At 35.2% G+C, this 14,333-nt stretch overlaps 2 long non-coding RNA genes across 2 annotated transcripts; one reads left to right on the top strand and one right to left on the bottom strand.

Annotated features, from left to right (window-relative positions):
• The first annotated feature begins 711 nt into the window (after positions 1-711).
• On the top strand, positions 712-3,399 carry LOC140181811 (uncharacterized). Its single transcript, XR_011877281.1, has 6 exons — positions 712-1,023; positions 1,793-1,891; positions 2,157-2,456; positions 2,560-2,691; positions 2,969-3,057; positions 3,163-3,399. It is a non-coding gene; the product is annotated as an uncharacterized lncRNA (long non-coding RNA).
• A 1,134-nt stretch (positions 3,400-4,533) lies between these two features.
• LOC140182005 (uncharacterized) lies at positions 4,534-7,410 on the bottom strand. The gene is made up of 4 exons (XR_011877769.1): positions 6,642-7,410; positions 6,468-6,531; positions 6,248-6,386; positions 4,534-4,721 (listed from the first exon to the last, which is right to left on the bottom strand). It is a non-coding gene; the product is annotated as an uncharacterized lncRNA (long non-coding RNA).
• Positions 7,411-14,333: the final 6,923 nt, after the last annotated feature.

Below are 14,333 nucleotides of genomic sequence, written 5' to 3' on the forward strand. Positions count from 1 at the left end.
GGGTCTATGGCCACGGTTTTTTTGGTCACGGTAAAAAACCGTGACCATAGACCCTCTATGGTCACGGTTTTTTAGGGTGACCAAAAAAAAAAGCTATGGTCACGGTTTTTTTGGAAAGGGTGACCATAGAGTACCTATGGTCACGGTTTTTTAAAAAAGGGTGGCCTAAAAGGGTTTATGGTCACGGTTTTGAGGGGTGACCTAAAGAGGTCTATGGTCACGGTTTTTTCCAGTAACCAAAAAGGGTCTATGGTCACGGTTTTTCAAAAAAGGGTGACCTAAAAGGGTCTATGGTCACAGTTTTGGGGGGTGGCCTAAAGGGGTCTATGGTCACGGTTTTGGGGGGTGGCCTAAAAGGGTCTATGGTCACGGTTTTAGGGGTGACCTAAAGGGGTCTATGGTCACGGTTTTTTACAGTGACCAAAAAGGGGCTATGGTCACGGTTTTTCAAAAAAGGGTGACCTAAAAGGGTCTATGGTCACGGTTTTGGGGGGTGACCTAAGGGGTCTATGGTCACGGTTTTGGGGGTGGCCTAAAAGAGTCTATGGTCACGGTTTTGGGGGGTGGCCTAAAGAGGTCTATGGTCACGGTTTTTTACAGTGACCAAAAAGGGGCTATGGTCACGGTTTTTCAAAAAAGGGTGACCTAAAAGAGTCTATGGTCACGGTTTTGGGGGGTGACCTAAAAGGGCCGTCGCTCGTTGTCGCTACTGGGTTCTTCGTCAGCGCTGCTGCAGACGAGAAGAGAAAGAGAGAATGCCAGCGCGAGAGAAGAGGAGGAGGGGCGCTGTCTCGCGCCGTCACTGTCACGCCTTGTTGTCGCAGCTATGGAGACCGCCACCGTTGTTGGAATCGCGAACTGAGGAGAAAGGGAGAGCGACGCTGAGAGAGATTGACTTAAGCCAGTGAAGCGCGTGAGGGAAGGGGAGCCGAATACCGTCACTGCCACCGCACCCAGTCGTCACCGGTGGAGCTCGCCGTCCCTGGAGGTGAATCGGTGTCGCGTCCTTGCTGCCAATAGTAGGTACATATCTACATCATCTTGGAACTATCATATGTAATGCAAAATGAACATAATGCTTAGTTTCATATGGTAAAATAAACTGGTGGTTCTATTCTGGTTTATATTTATATTTTGTCAAGATCTGAAGTCTATTCTTAGAAATTTAAGAAAAAAATTGAAATTACTAGAATGGTTTCATATTATAATATAAACTAATCTTCTAATTTTTAAGTTATTTTTATGTAGCATAATGAGTGACAAAATAGTTAAAATCATTACTGAATACTATTGGCATTTTCTTTTCTTTTTATGATTTGTCTCATTTGTTGGGTTTTGTTTGTATACTGTGAATTTTCTTTCATGAAGATACCGCTTTGTTTGGTGATAAAAGAGTAATGAACTAATGATGGTCCATGAGAAGCAGATTTAAATGTATTTAACCGAATAATGTTTTCAATGCTTTAATCATGTATGTTCCATTGCTTTGTGTTGATTAAATTTTGAAACTAATTATGTGAGTCTAAATTTATTGTTTTAGGGGGATATATGAATTGATTAATATCCATCAGATCCATTGTGTCAGAGGCTGGTTGGCTTGCAATAAGGAAAAAATTCAACTACACTAAATATTTTTCATAAAATCTTGCCATGTTTTATAGGTTTGAAAATCGTAGTTTGCCCTTTTATAGGTTTGAAAATCATATTTTTCTAACTTTATTGTAACCTTATCTGAATTATACTCTTACGTGTGAAATACTCAAACCTTTATTATGTGAGAGCTTGAATAAAGGGTTTGAATGTGGAGTTTGAATCCAAGAACAAGAAGCTCAGTGAGGATCTTGCTGCTGCTAAAGCTAAGATGGTAGTAGCTGTTGGTACCAGTGGCAAGGTATGAGAAGCTTTCATTGGTTTGTTTTCTTTTGATGTGTTTTACCTCAAAAAGCATGGAATGTGTCATAATTCATTGTTACTTATCTTGTTTTCCTCTTTATGATATAAAGGGTGGTTAATCCATGTCTTAAGAGTCATCAATCACTATCTGAAATAGTTTCTTTATTTCAATGGTTTTAACTTTCAATTCATATGGTGGAACAAAAATGAGATCATATATGTGTGTGTGTTTATAAACTTTACTTGTTTTTGCTGAATGAAAGAGGCAATTGGGGAACGCCAGAGCCCCAAATTCAAAGACATACAAAAACTCATTGCTGAGAAAGAAAGTCTCCACCAAACCAGTGCTTGCCACCATCAATGCCGTCAGCCTTTGGCAAAGAGCCCAAACCCCCCCACCACAACACACACACACACACTTGTTGAATTATGTCACTCCTTAAAGAATCATGATATGAAGAGAGACGTAAAAGGGCCTCTGAATCATCTGCAACCGGTAGCGATTATTTGCACACAGTAGCATTGTTGGAGAAATTCAGAACCGTTCAGCTCATCTTTTAGCAGTTAAGTATTGTGTGATTATTACACTTTCTAGTTCCTGTTTCTTTTTTCACCTCAAAATTATGTACTGCTAGTTGATGATGAATGAATTACCATACTTTCCAGATAAGGGTAGACATTGAAACAAAAGGAGAGTTCTTCAATGACCTTATTAAAAAGGCGGTAGATGCAGCCTACATGGACATTGAAGAAGTCTTAAAGTTTGTTGATGGGGTTGATGGTGAACTATCCTCATTGGTACATTTCTCAGAAAGTTATTGATCTGGTGGGCCAATGGCTCTTTATATGTAGCACTAAGGATTTCATATTATATTCATGAGCAAAAATTATTTTAGGTAATTTTATTTGTTGAATTGGAAACTCATGTATGTTTTTGTTCCAATGTGAATCAATTTTTTTCTCCTTGTTAAGTGCATGTAAGAATTCAACTTATAATTTTGACCGGTATATCATGCCATTAATTATGTGACTCTCTTCAGCCTTATGTATGGAGTTGAGGTTCCGTCAATTGCAGGGATGGTTTTAGATAGTCCATTCTCTGATTTGGTTGATTTGATGATGGAACTTGTAGATACATATAAAGTTCGTCTTCCAAAGTTCACTGTGAGTATATATAGTTGTTTTTATACTTATAACTAATGCTGAATCAAAATTTGGTAACAGTTTTACTATTGTTAAGCTGATTTTGTTTGATTTTTAATGTTATAGGTAAAGTTTGCAATCCAATACATGGGAAGAGCAATTCAAAAGCTTTTGGGTTGCACTGAAGAAAATCCAGAAGAAGGGAAAGGGTGCTGCCTAATTGTTCTATTCTCATACTTGTATATTGGATGAGATGGAATGAGTCTTTTAAAGACTTTAGTTATCTACATGTAACATTTTGATGTCTTGTGTACTTTTTGAAACGAGATTTTACGTGTTATTACATGTAATGGATAATTACACTATTTTTATTTGTATTATTTAGACTAAAAATATATCTAGTTTATAATAAAACTTTTATGATTTAGATTTCTTGAATTTCTTATATTTAGATTTATTTGGTAATTATCATCGTTTTGGGATGTGATTATGTTTTAAAAAAAATTAAATCGCATAAAACAAAATAGGTTATGGTCACGGATTTAAGGAGGGGTGACCATAGATAAGGCTATGGTCACGGTTTTAAAGAGGGATGACCATAGAGGCTATGGTCACGGTGAAAACTGTGACCATAGATAAAGCTATGGTCACGGTTTTAAGGAGGGGTGACCATAGAGCTATGGCCACGGTGAAAACCGTGACCATAGATAAGGCTATGGTCACGGTTTTAAAGAGGGGTGACCATAGAGGCTATGGTCACGGTTTTCAGGAGGGGTGACCATAGAGGCTATGGTCACGGTAAAAACTGTGACCATAGATAAGGCTATGGTCACGGTTTAAGGAGGGGTGACCATAGAGCAATGGTCACGCTGAAAACCGTGACCATAGATAAGGCTATGGTCACGGTTTTAAAGAGGGGTGACCATAGAGGCTATGGTCACGGTGAAAACCGTGACCATAGATAAGGCTATGGTCACGGTTTTTAAGAAGGGTGACCATAGAGGCTATGGTCACGGTGAAAAGCGTGACCATAGATAAGGCTATGGTCACGGTTTTTACGCGTGACCATAGATTAACCTATGGTCACGGTGAAAAAACGTGGCCTAAAGTGTCAGAATTTGAAAATTGTAACCGTGACCATAGAAACCGTGACCATAGATAAAAAAACCGTGACCATAGACCTATGGCCACGAGAGAATAGGCCACGATAAAAAACCGTGACCATAGGTCCAAAACCGTGACCATAGATCTATGGTCACCCTTTTTCCTAGCTATGGTCACGGTTTTTTACCGTGACCATAGGCCTTTTTTTTTGTAGTGCACCCTCACTATCAGAAGTCACGCTTCCGGCTACGCTACTCTCATAGTAAGGAGTATTAAAACTAATTTACATATTAAATACTAAAATAGGAGCCTGTGACTCGACACTGTATCGCTGATTTTTTAGAAAACCGAAAATAAATACTTTATCTTAAGAAAAATACAAGCAGGCATAGATTCATATACAAGACTCCTTACATAATAACTCAATATATTATACATATAAAACATACAATTCCTATCCCTCTTACAAAATTTTAATAACAAAGACGAGGGAAGAAAATAATCTAATTAATACAACAACATATAAACCAAACGCAGTATAACTCTTCTTAATGCTTCACCCGGTTCCTGAAAAGATAAAGCTGTAGGGGGGTGAGAACCTAACCACACGGTCTCACCACGCAGTTTCAAAGTTGTCATAAGAAGATATTTAATAAGAAAATTGTTTTCAAGCTCAGTGATTATCATTGCCTTATGAATCTTTTAAAAAACCAGTAGGTAATCGTTCAAAACCTTTTTAAAGAAACGTGTAATTATTCAAAAATCCGAAACATTTCCTTCCTTATAAGAAAAATCTCAATTAGAAACCAACCATGCAATCAAACAACATAATCATTAATTTAGCACCAAAGTTTATTCTCAAATGTAGCATGCCAGGACAAACACAGGCAAGACAAACAAGGAAAGCACAAGTAGGTAGCAGTTACAGCAAATAGTTCAAGTAGCAGTTAAGAACAGTTTAGCAATTAGGCAAACTAAAACAAGTTCAAACCCAAACAAAGCATACAAATGCATATGATGCATGCCTGTCCTATGGCTGATGAGGCTCATCTGTCGGTTATCCAGCCAACCCGACAAGTCTGAATTGTCCTTAGACTGTCCCCTGACGTGCATCCCCAAGAGTCTATGCATAGTTTTTTCTCAAATAATCAATATTGCTCAATGGGGGTAACATTCCCGGGAATTTATATAGTGCCCGGTCACACTTACGTCATAGGGTCAACAGAGTATCGAGTTTTCAACCTGGTACACGTGGTGGCAAGCCACGACACTTAATCCAGGGAACCTCGTATCTCGGATATTTTAAATTCATAAGCCACAAATAATTCATTCATCATTCATCAATATCTAAGCCATTCTCAATATCATCATCATTCGTCAATCCATATCCCATTTCCAAATTCATTCAAAAATCATATTTCAAATCAATCCTCATCATCCTTCTTTCTGTTAATCAACAATCTCAATTAAAAACATAATTCTTATCTTTCTAAATAAAACAATCCAAAACATATAACGTTTAAGAACTAAATCTTTTTAAACAATTACTTCAAACAAAACTTCCAGTTTTATAAAATTTCGGCAGCATCTCCTCTAAAACTCGGATTCTGCCACCCTGTTCGGGTCCCAACCAAACCAAACCAAACACCTGTTAATCAGTCAAATCACTTCCAACAGCCATTATCATAACAACAGTACTCAACCCAAAGAAATTACAAAATCCAGAATTCAATCAACCAATCCTATAATTCACAATTTAAACCGACTTCAACCAACAACATCAATCAATAGTTAAGAATTCTCGGTCTTCTCAAACAGTTTCAAACCAAACCATTCCCTCAAACACTTTTCGAATCATTTCCAAAAATAGCAAATCATTCTCAATAAATAACCCATTTTCAAATATCAAGTATTTTTCCAAGTTTATTTTAAAATCAAATTCCAATATCAAATCGGGTTTAATATCAAATCAAATTAATGATCTCATTCAACCAAAACAAGTCAATTCAATTCATAAGACTCACGAAATCACAAAAATGTATTTTACGCGTTAATATCGATTTATAACAACCCTGTAATGTAAAATATATTTAAGAAAAACCCCTACCTCGATTGCGATCTAACTACGAGACTAAACTCTTTTTCTTTCGGCTCGCATTCAGCGGCAGCTGCATCCGCAGTTCCGTTTACTTTCACAACAACAAAAACGACTTTTACTCCAACCATGTGATTACCGAAACTCGACCCTAGAACGTCAATATCACGAAATTCTCAATAATTCATAGGAAAACAATAGCAGTAAGGATATCAAGGTTAAAATAACTTACTACAGCTATAGAAAACAAAACGACGGAGCAGCAAAGAACATAATCAGGGACCTATGCATCTGTCCTGATGGCAGTAACATATTCCAATTGGTAAGGCAACAGGGATATCAATAAAATCAAAATAGCGGAGCAAAATAGAAATAGAACAGATTCAAGAAAGGAGGAAGCAGTTACCGGTAAATCTGGCCTAGTTCCGACAACAACGTAGAGCCGAGTAACTTGCAACAACCAAAACCCAAGAAGATAGAGGCTTCAGATACGGTCTCCGACGGCCACGGACACGGTTGCGCGACTCAAAACAGAACTAGGTAGAGCGGCGGTAGCCTCCAGCAGCTCCGGTGAGCTTCTTCAACGACGGTGATGGCAGGAGCTTCGGCGGTGCTAACTGAGGCTGGACGGCGGCAGGAACGGCGGCGGGAGCTTCACTCAGCACGGCGGCGCCTATCCTTTCCCCCACCGCGAGCTCTCTGTCTCTCTCTCGCCCTCTGTTCCGATGACAGCGACGATGGCTCCCTTCGGCGACGACGACAGCGCGAACAGTAACGGCTGCGGCGGCGAACTTCATCTGCAGCGAGGAACAGCGTAATAGTATCGTTCTTCTTCTCCTCTGGCTCGTGGTCGTCGGCGACGGGCGCGAGGTCACTGGCGATCCGCGATGGTGGCGACGAGTTGGAGGACGAACGGCGGCAACTGTGGCAGCGGTCTTCCTCTCCCACCAACGCACTCTCTCTCTTTCTTGGATCTCCCCTTCTCTCGATTAGCAGCGGCGGCGGCGGTGGCAGTGACACCCACCGCGCCGCCTCCCTCTTCTCCCCCATCTCCCTCCTTCCTCGGTCCCCCTTCCTTCTTTCCTTTTCTTTTCTTTCTTTCTTCGATGAGTGGGTTTATTGGAGTGAAAGTAATTGGCGGCTGAAGGAGGTAAGGGGCAGCTAGGGTTTCAGTTGGGATAAAGGGAAAATTATGTGTTAATTAAGATTAGGGTTTTGTGTGTTTGATTTTAGGATTAGGGTTCAATTTGGGGCAAATGTGAAATTAGGGATTTTTGGATAATTTGGGATTTTGTTAAATTTTAATAAAATTAAGAGATATTATATTAAATTGAATATAAAATATCCATCTTGAAAATACCTTTCAATTACAAATTTATAAATTAGTTTCGATTAAATGCTAATTAAATAAAAATTGGAGACAAATAAATTAATTCTCCTTCATTTATAAAATAAGGTTAAAAATATAAATATTTAAAATTAAGGCATATAAAATATTCCCTATTTTTCAATTATAAGAACTCTAAATCAAAAATAAGAGTTTACTCAACTTTTATATAAAAATCTCCGAAATACAGTCTTAAAAAAATATAATGCATCGTAAATGATTAATTAATAACTTTTAAAAAGTTAGAGGTCTTACAATGCTAACTCATCGGAACCTGATTGCAATGGCAGGGGTATACGACGTCGTTCGAGCGCAGAGGGAGAAGACCGCGGTGTTCCTCTATACGATGTCGTTTTTTCACGTGTTCGGGTTCACACTCTCGTCGAGGGCGGTGGTGCTGTTGGAAACGGTGGTGTTAATGGAGAAATTCAGGTTGAGGAGGATGATGGAGGCGATAAAGAGGTTTTGAGTTACGCACATGGCGGCAGTACCGTCAATAATGGTATTGATGATGAAAGACGACCTGACGGCGGTTCCAAGACGTTTTGAACCACAAGGACTAATTTGTCCATTAAAAATTTGTTCTCCATCCACATCAGCAACCAAAACAGACACCTGACACTCTACCCTTCCAGGTCAGCATGTTCCGTTGCCGTTTTGAACCCCAACTCGACTGAGGGGTATAATTGTCACGCATTTTATAAGGTGAGGAATTTAAATGTATTTTTAAATTTTGAGAGACGAAAATATCCACGTTTAAAAAGGTCAGGGACCTATTTGTCTTTTATTCTAATAAAAATTTGGAAAACTCCCAGAAAGAACAATACCAAGCTAAAGCATTAGGGATTCAGAACAAAAAGGTCAAGCTATTCTTTTCCTCTTCAGTTTCGGTTGCTATGCCTCCCAAGTCACCCAAATTCTTCCGCGAATGTCAGAGCTTGGGACAGAATTTTCAACCTCAACTCTGCAATTTTTAAAAATGAGAGAGTTTCTGGATAACCAGATCTGCCATAGAAGGTAACTCACTTGACTGATTTTTTCTTTTGAATCTCCTCTTCTTCTCACCGCTTTCATCACTTGACACCACCACTCCCATGGTTCCATAGTCGGATATCTAGGAATCACACTTGTTACTGGTGATTGATTCCAGACTTGCACAACTCCCGGACAGAAGATCAGAGCATGAAGGTATGTTTCCGACAGTGAAGAACATCACGGGCACAAATTGGGGATCTGAGGTATCCTCTCATAAAGATTCGTCTTCACCGCTAGCCCTTCATGAGCTAATTTCCATAGAAAGGCCTTGATTTTTGGTTGACATCGAACCTTCCAGATGCTCCTCTATAGTTGTCTACTTTGGAATCTAATGTGAAGATCTTCAATAGGCTTATGGAAAAACTTGTAAGCTACTTCATATCCCGTTCTAATATTGTACTGACCTGAATCATGCTTTATTCAAATGACTGAATCTTCACCTTCTTCAATGTCCATTTGGCAGATTTGTTGTGCTATGTTGGGACTAAACATACTATGAATGAGCTGTGTATTCTAACCCCTTATCTCATTGAACAGTTGTCTTAGCCAGATCAGATTTCCATCACTACAATCTTCTTCCTATACTCGGAATGGAGATAAGTTACCAAACCATGGATCTTATTTGAATTTTACTATACCCTGTGTCGTGACTTTTCATTTGGTACCCTGTTTTAGTACTTTTCTGCCTTCCAGTAAGCTCTGCCAAGCCTAAGATGGTCTCAGACCTGGTTTTGCTCCTAAAAAAGAGGTAAGTCTAAAATATTTGCTTTTGAAGACTTTATAAAACAGAGAATTTGGTTTAGTTATTAGTCTCCATCCTTGTTTTGCTAACATCGCCAGATTAAACGCTTTGAGATCTTTAAACCCTATACCGCCTTCCTCTTTAATTCTGTTCATTGTATCCCAGCTGATCCACTGGAGTTTTTTTTCATTCTATTTTTGACTCCACCAGAATTGCATCATCATTTTATGAATATCATCTAATAGAGATTCGCGCAACTTGAAACAACTTAGAGTATAGATAGGTATAGCACAACCCACATCTTTGATATAAGATTTCTCTTCCTCTTGCTGACAATAGATGACGCTTCCAACCTTGTAACTTCTTCGACACCTTATCTTTTACATAAGCAAATGTCTGACTTTTAAATTTGTTAACAATAGTTGAGAGACCCAAATATTTGTATTGTGCACCAATATTACGGATTCTAAAAAAAATAGTAATTTCTTCCTTAATAACATGAGGTATATTTTTACTGAAAAATACTACAAACTTACTGAAATTAATAATCTAACCGCTTAGAGAGTAGTATGTTCAATACTTACAAACTCATAATATACATATAATATTTTTTTACAAAATACACTAACATATCAAAAGTGTGGATAAATCGGATATTATCATCAAGTTTTTGTTACAATTAATAATAAAATATTGACCAAGTCTTTTTGAAGAATTATAAATAGAGTGTCTCTGCCACATTTTATATAAATCAAATTAAACGAAATAAATAATTGAGTAATTTATTCTTGTAATTTTCTTTAATTTTCACCAACTACATACATATACATAGCCTTCTGGTTGTATCTTTCGGATTGGAGAGTGAGAGAAGATGTCAGGATGGAAAACAATTTTTTTTTTCTGATTTTTCTATTTTTTTCCCTTAAATTATTTGAAATTAGAATTAAAAAATAAGGTTAATTGAATTTTAATGTTTGTTAAATTTAAAAGGATAATTTTGTCAAAGACAACAATAAATTGTTTAAGTTATTTTTTTAAATAAATAAAAAGATATTTTTGTTATTTACTAATTAATTATAAGAACATTTTAATAAAAATAATTTAATATATTTAAAAAAATATTAACATGAATAATATAATCCATATATTATATTTTTATTAGTTTATTTTTTTATCGTATTGTTCGTATAAATTTATTATTATACTAAAATAAATATTAATATTTTATAAAATACACTAATATATATTAAGAATGGAGATTCATAAGATAAAATTAGACATAAACTCGCACTCTAACATTAACTTCTTTGTTAATGTAGACGAGGACTTCATCGACTATTATAATATATTTTTTTGGTCTAGACATTTAGTGCATTGATTAATAGAAAATATTCTTAACCTTATTATTATTATTATTATTATTATTATTATTATTATTATTATTATTATTATTATTATTATTATTATTACGAATAAGATGAGAAGACACCACATCCAACTCAAAACCTTAAAGTAATAAATTAATGAATCTCTCATTTTTATAAACTTTCACTCTTTCTTATTTTTTTTTAATACGAGACTAATTTTATACGCTATTTCTTACGCTTGCAACATTATGATTATAATTGAATAGGAAAAACTACCAAAAGTACCTATAAAGTTTACGAACGCTGACAAAAGTATTCATAAACTAAGAAAATTAACGCTGTACCCATGAAAGATGGGTTCCGTATGACAAAAGTTTTCAAATCTTAATTTTTTGTTGATTTTTTAATAAAATTCCTAAACTACCTTACACTCAACCTCAACTCACTTTTTCAACATTTCATAACTCAATTTGCACCAACTCTTGCCATGGAGTCCAAAACTACTCCTACAACAAATCAGACCGAAATCAATGGTAGTGGTGGTGGTGGTAGAGGATCGGACCTCAACCGATTCACTCATAAGTTTATAATCCATACCCAAACCAAATTAATCAAATACCAAAAAATACTCAAAACATAAAAATTTTCAAATCCATTCATCCAATTTCAATTCACTTTAGCAAAACTAGAAATAGAAAAAGCCATCAGCCATAAAAAATCAACAAATCCATTCATCCAATTTGAAATTTATTTCAGCAAAAATCAGAAGTAGAAGTAGCCATCAACTGGATCTTTTGTAAATCAATCTCAGCCTTCATAAAAAATAGAAGCAGATTAAAAAAAAAAAAGAACAGTATCATTTTAGTAGTAAATAAATCAATTTCTGAAAAGAAGAAAAATAAAATAAAAATGTTTTAAAAAAAAGAAATACATTTTTCTTCGCTGGCCGACTGTAACATCGTCAATGGCAGAACCTCCATCCACAGTGCCGCCTCCCTTTCTTCTCTGATTTCTCTTTACCGAACCCGCTTTCTGCATGCAAGAGTACCACGACCCCTCTCTCTTCTCAGGTGTGCGACGACGGTGTTCTCCTCGGCTGGGTCAGACGCGCCACGACGACGTTCTCCTTGGCTGCAACAGGCACGCCACGACAGCATTCTCCTCAGGTTGGGTCATAGGTGTGCGATGAAGGTGCTGTAGTCACCTTAATAGTGAGAGGGAGAAGCAGTGAGAGGGGAAGAGATTGACGGTAATAGAGTAGGTGGGTGGCGGACGACAATGAAAAGGTAGGAAGAGAGTTTCTGTGACTCTGTGAGGGTTTTTGAGAGATAAGTGAGAAGAGAGGGAGTGACGGTAGAATGGGGTTAGGGTGGGGTAGTTTAGGAATTTTATTAAAAAATTAACAAAAAATTAAGATTTGGATACTTTTGTCATATGGAACCCATCTTTCATGGGTACAGCGTTAATTTCCTTAGTTTATAAGTACTTTTGTTAGCGTTTGTAAACTTCATAGGTACTTTTGGTAGTTTTTCCTAAATATCATACAAATTTCCTTTTGATCAATATATAAATGATTAAATTAGATGTTCGTCCACAGGAAAATCCATTTTTTTCAAGGCTGAATTAACATACTAAGCTTGTATTATTATTATTATGATTGTTGTTGTTTAGATTATTATTATAATTATTGTTAATATTGTTATTATTATTATTGTTATTGTTGTTGTTAAAATTATTATTATTATTATTATTATTCTTATTATTATTATTATAAACGATTTCATTAAGGAACCAACTAAAAGTGAGGTAATTTAGAGTCAACTAGTTCAAAATCATGCTTATTATATATAAAAAAGGTAATTCTTTACTTTTCTAATTTTTTAAATTTTAAAAAAATACAACGAAATTGATTGAGTTAGCTTTGGCTACACCTCTAATTGGTCTCTTAGACTTTTTTTATTATAAAAGATATTATTGTTATATATTATTATTGTTAGTATTGTTATTATTGTTGTTATTATTATTATTATTATTGTTAATATTGTTGTTGTTGTTAGAGTGAGTGATACTAGAAAATATTAGCTAATTTTTTAGATAATTTATCTTAAATTTTATATTCTAAATCATAAACTCTTAAGCTTACATACTAAATTAATTTTCTATACTTAATTTCCTAAATTAATCTTCTTCTGATTATTATCATTCACTTTAATTTCTTGCCAACTATTTATCATTAAACAAGTGTAATGGCCTTAAACGATAAAGTGAGAAATTCATAATTATTGTACATCAATTTTTATTTTTTAGTAGTGTCTATTCGTTTGTTTGCAGCTCTATTTATTTATTTATTTACAAAAATATTTGATAATAAAAATAATTAACTAAAAATAATCTAAATTTATTTTATTTAATATTTATTTATTATTATTAAAATAAATAAAAATTAAATAAAATAAATTTAAATCCTCTAATTTTTAATTACCTAGCACTACTGCACTATCCGATTTATTTATTTATTATTAATAACGGCGTTGTTTTAAATGAATGAAGTGGGACCATTTTAAGATGGTGGATGAGCTGAATGTCAATGGGGGCATTTGACATTTTTATTTTAGGAGTACTACTGCTACAATAATTTGTTCATTCAATCATTCTACTCTATATAACACTACTCTAAACGTTTAATAAAAATCTGCGGGCCGTTGGTTTAGTATTAATATTATGTGGTCGATTTCATTTTATTACATTGCATGATTCTGTGTTTAGTACGAAAGAGCAGTCCATAATTCTTGCGAACCGGTGTCTAGCGTAAGTATTAATTGCCGGCGCTAGATGCTGGTGGACACTGGACGCCAATTCACAGGCATTACGCACTACTCTTTCGTATTCGACACTTTGAATATCTGTTACAAAGATGTAAAACCCAATAAAAAGAGAAATCGATCTCCATATAATTAAAAACCGGAAATGCAGTCAAAAACAGTCATAATTTAACAATTAATGAATGTTAAATAAGACAAATTTTGGCTGTTTTTTTTTTGTCTCTCTAGCATTATCCAAAAAAACAGAAGAATTTTACTAAATTCACTTTATTTGCCAAATTTTAGGTGAATTGGGAGAATGCTCACTGGAGAATGAACCCTACTCTGCAGGGACACCACTTGTAGGCTTGTAGCTATTCTTGTGATGTATCAATCATTTGAATCATTAGCTACTCTTGTAACATATGATATTTAATTTTTTCAGTAATAGTTTTAATGTAACAAGATTTTGTACTATAATTTAGAGCAGCCTTGATTATAATCTGATTATAGTATTAAATTTTGATTTCGATTATTGAGTTTGATTATTACTATAAGCGTGTTTGATTATAACCAGATTTTGTATTATGATTTAGAGCGTGTTTGATTATATTCTAATTATAGCATGAGTTTGAACTTTAGTTTGAATGTTAAATTTGATTATTATCTTAATTGCGTTTGATTATAACTGGATTTTGTAATATAATTTTAGAATGTATTTGATTATACTCTAATTATAACATGCGTTTAAACTTTGATTTAGACG

This window comes from Arachis hypogaea, chromosome 19, assembly GCF_003086295.3.
Source record: "Arachis hypogaea cultivar Tifrunner chromosome 19, arahy.Tifrunner.gnm2.J5K5, whole genome shotgun sequence".
Lineage (NCBI taxonomy): Eukaryota > Viridiplantae > Streptophyta > Magnoliopsida > Fabales > Fabaceae > Arachis > Arachis hypogaea.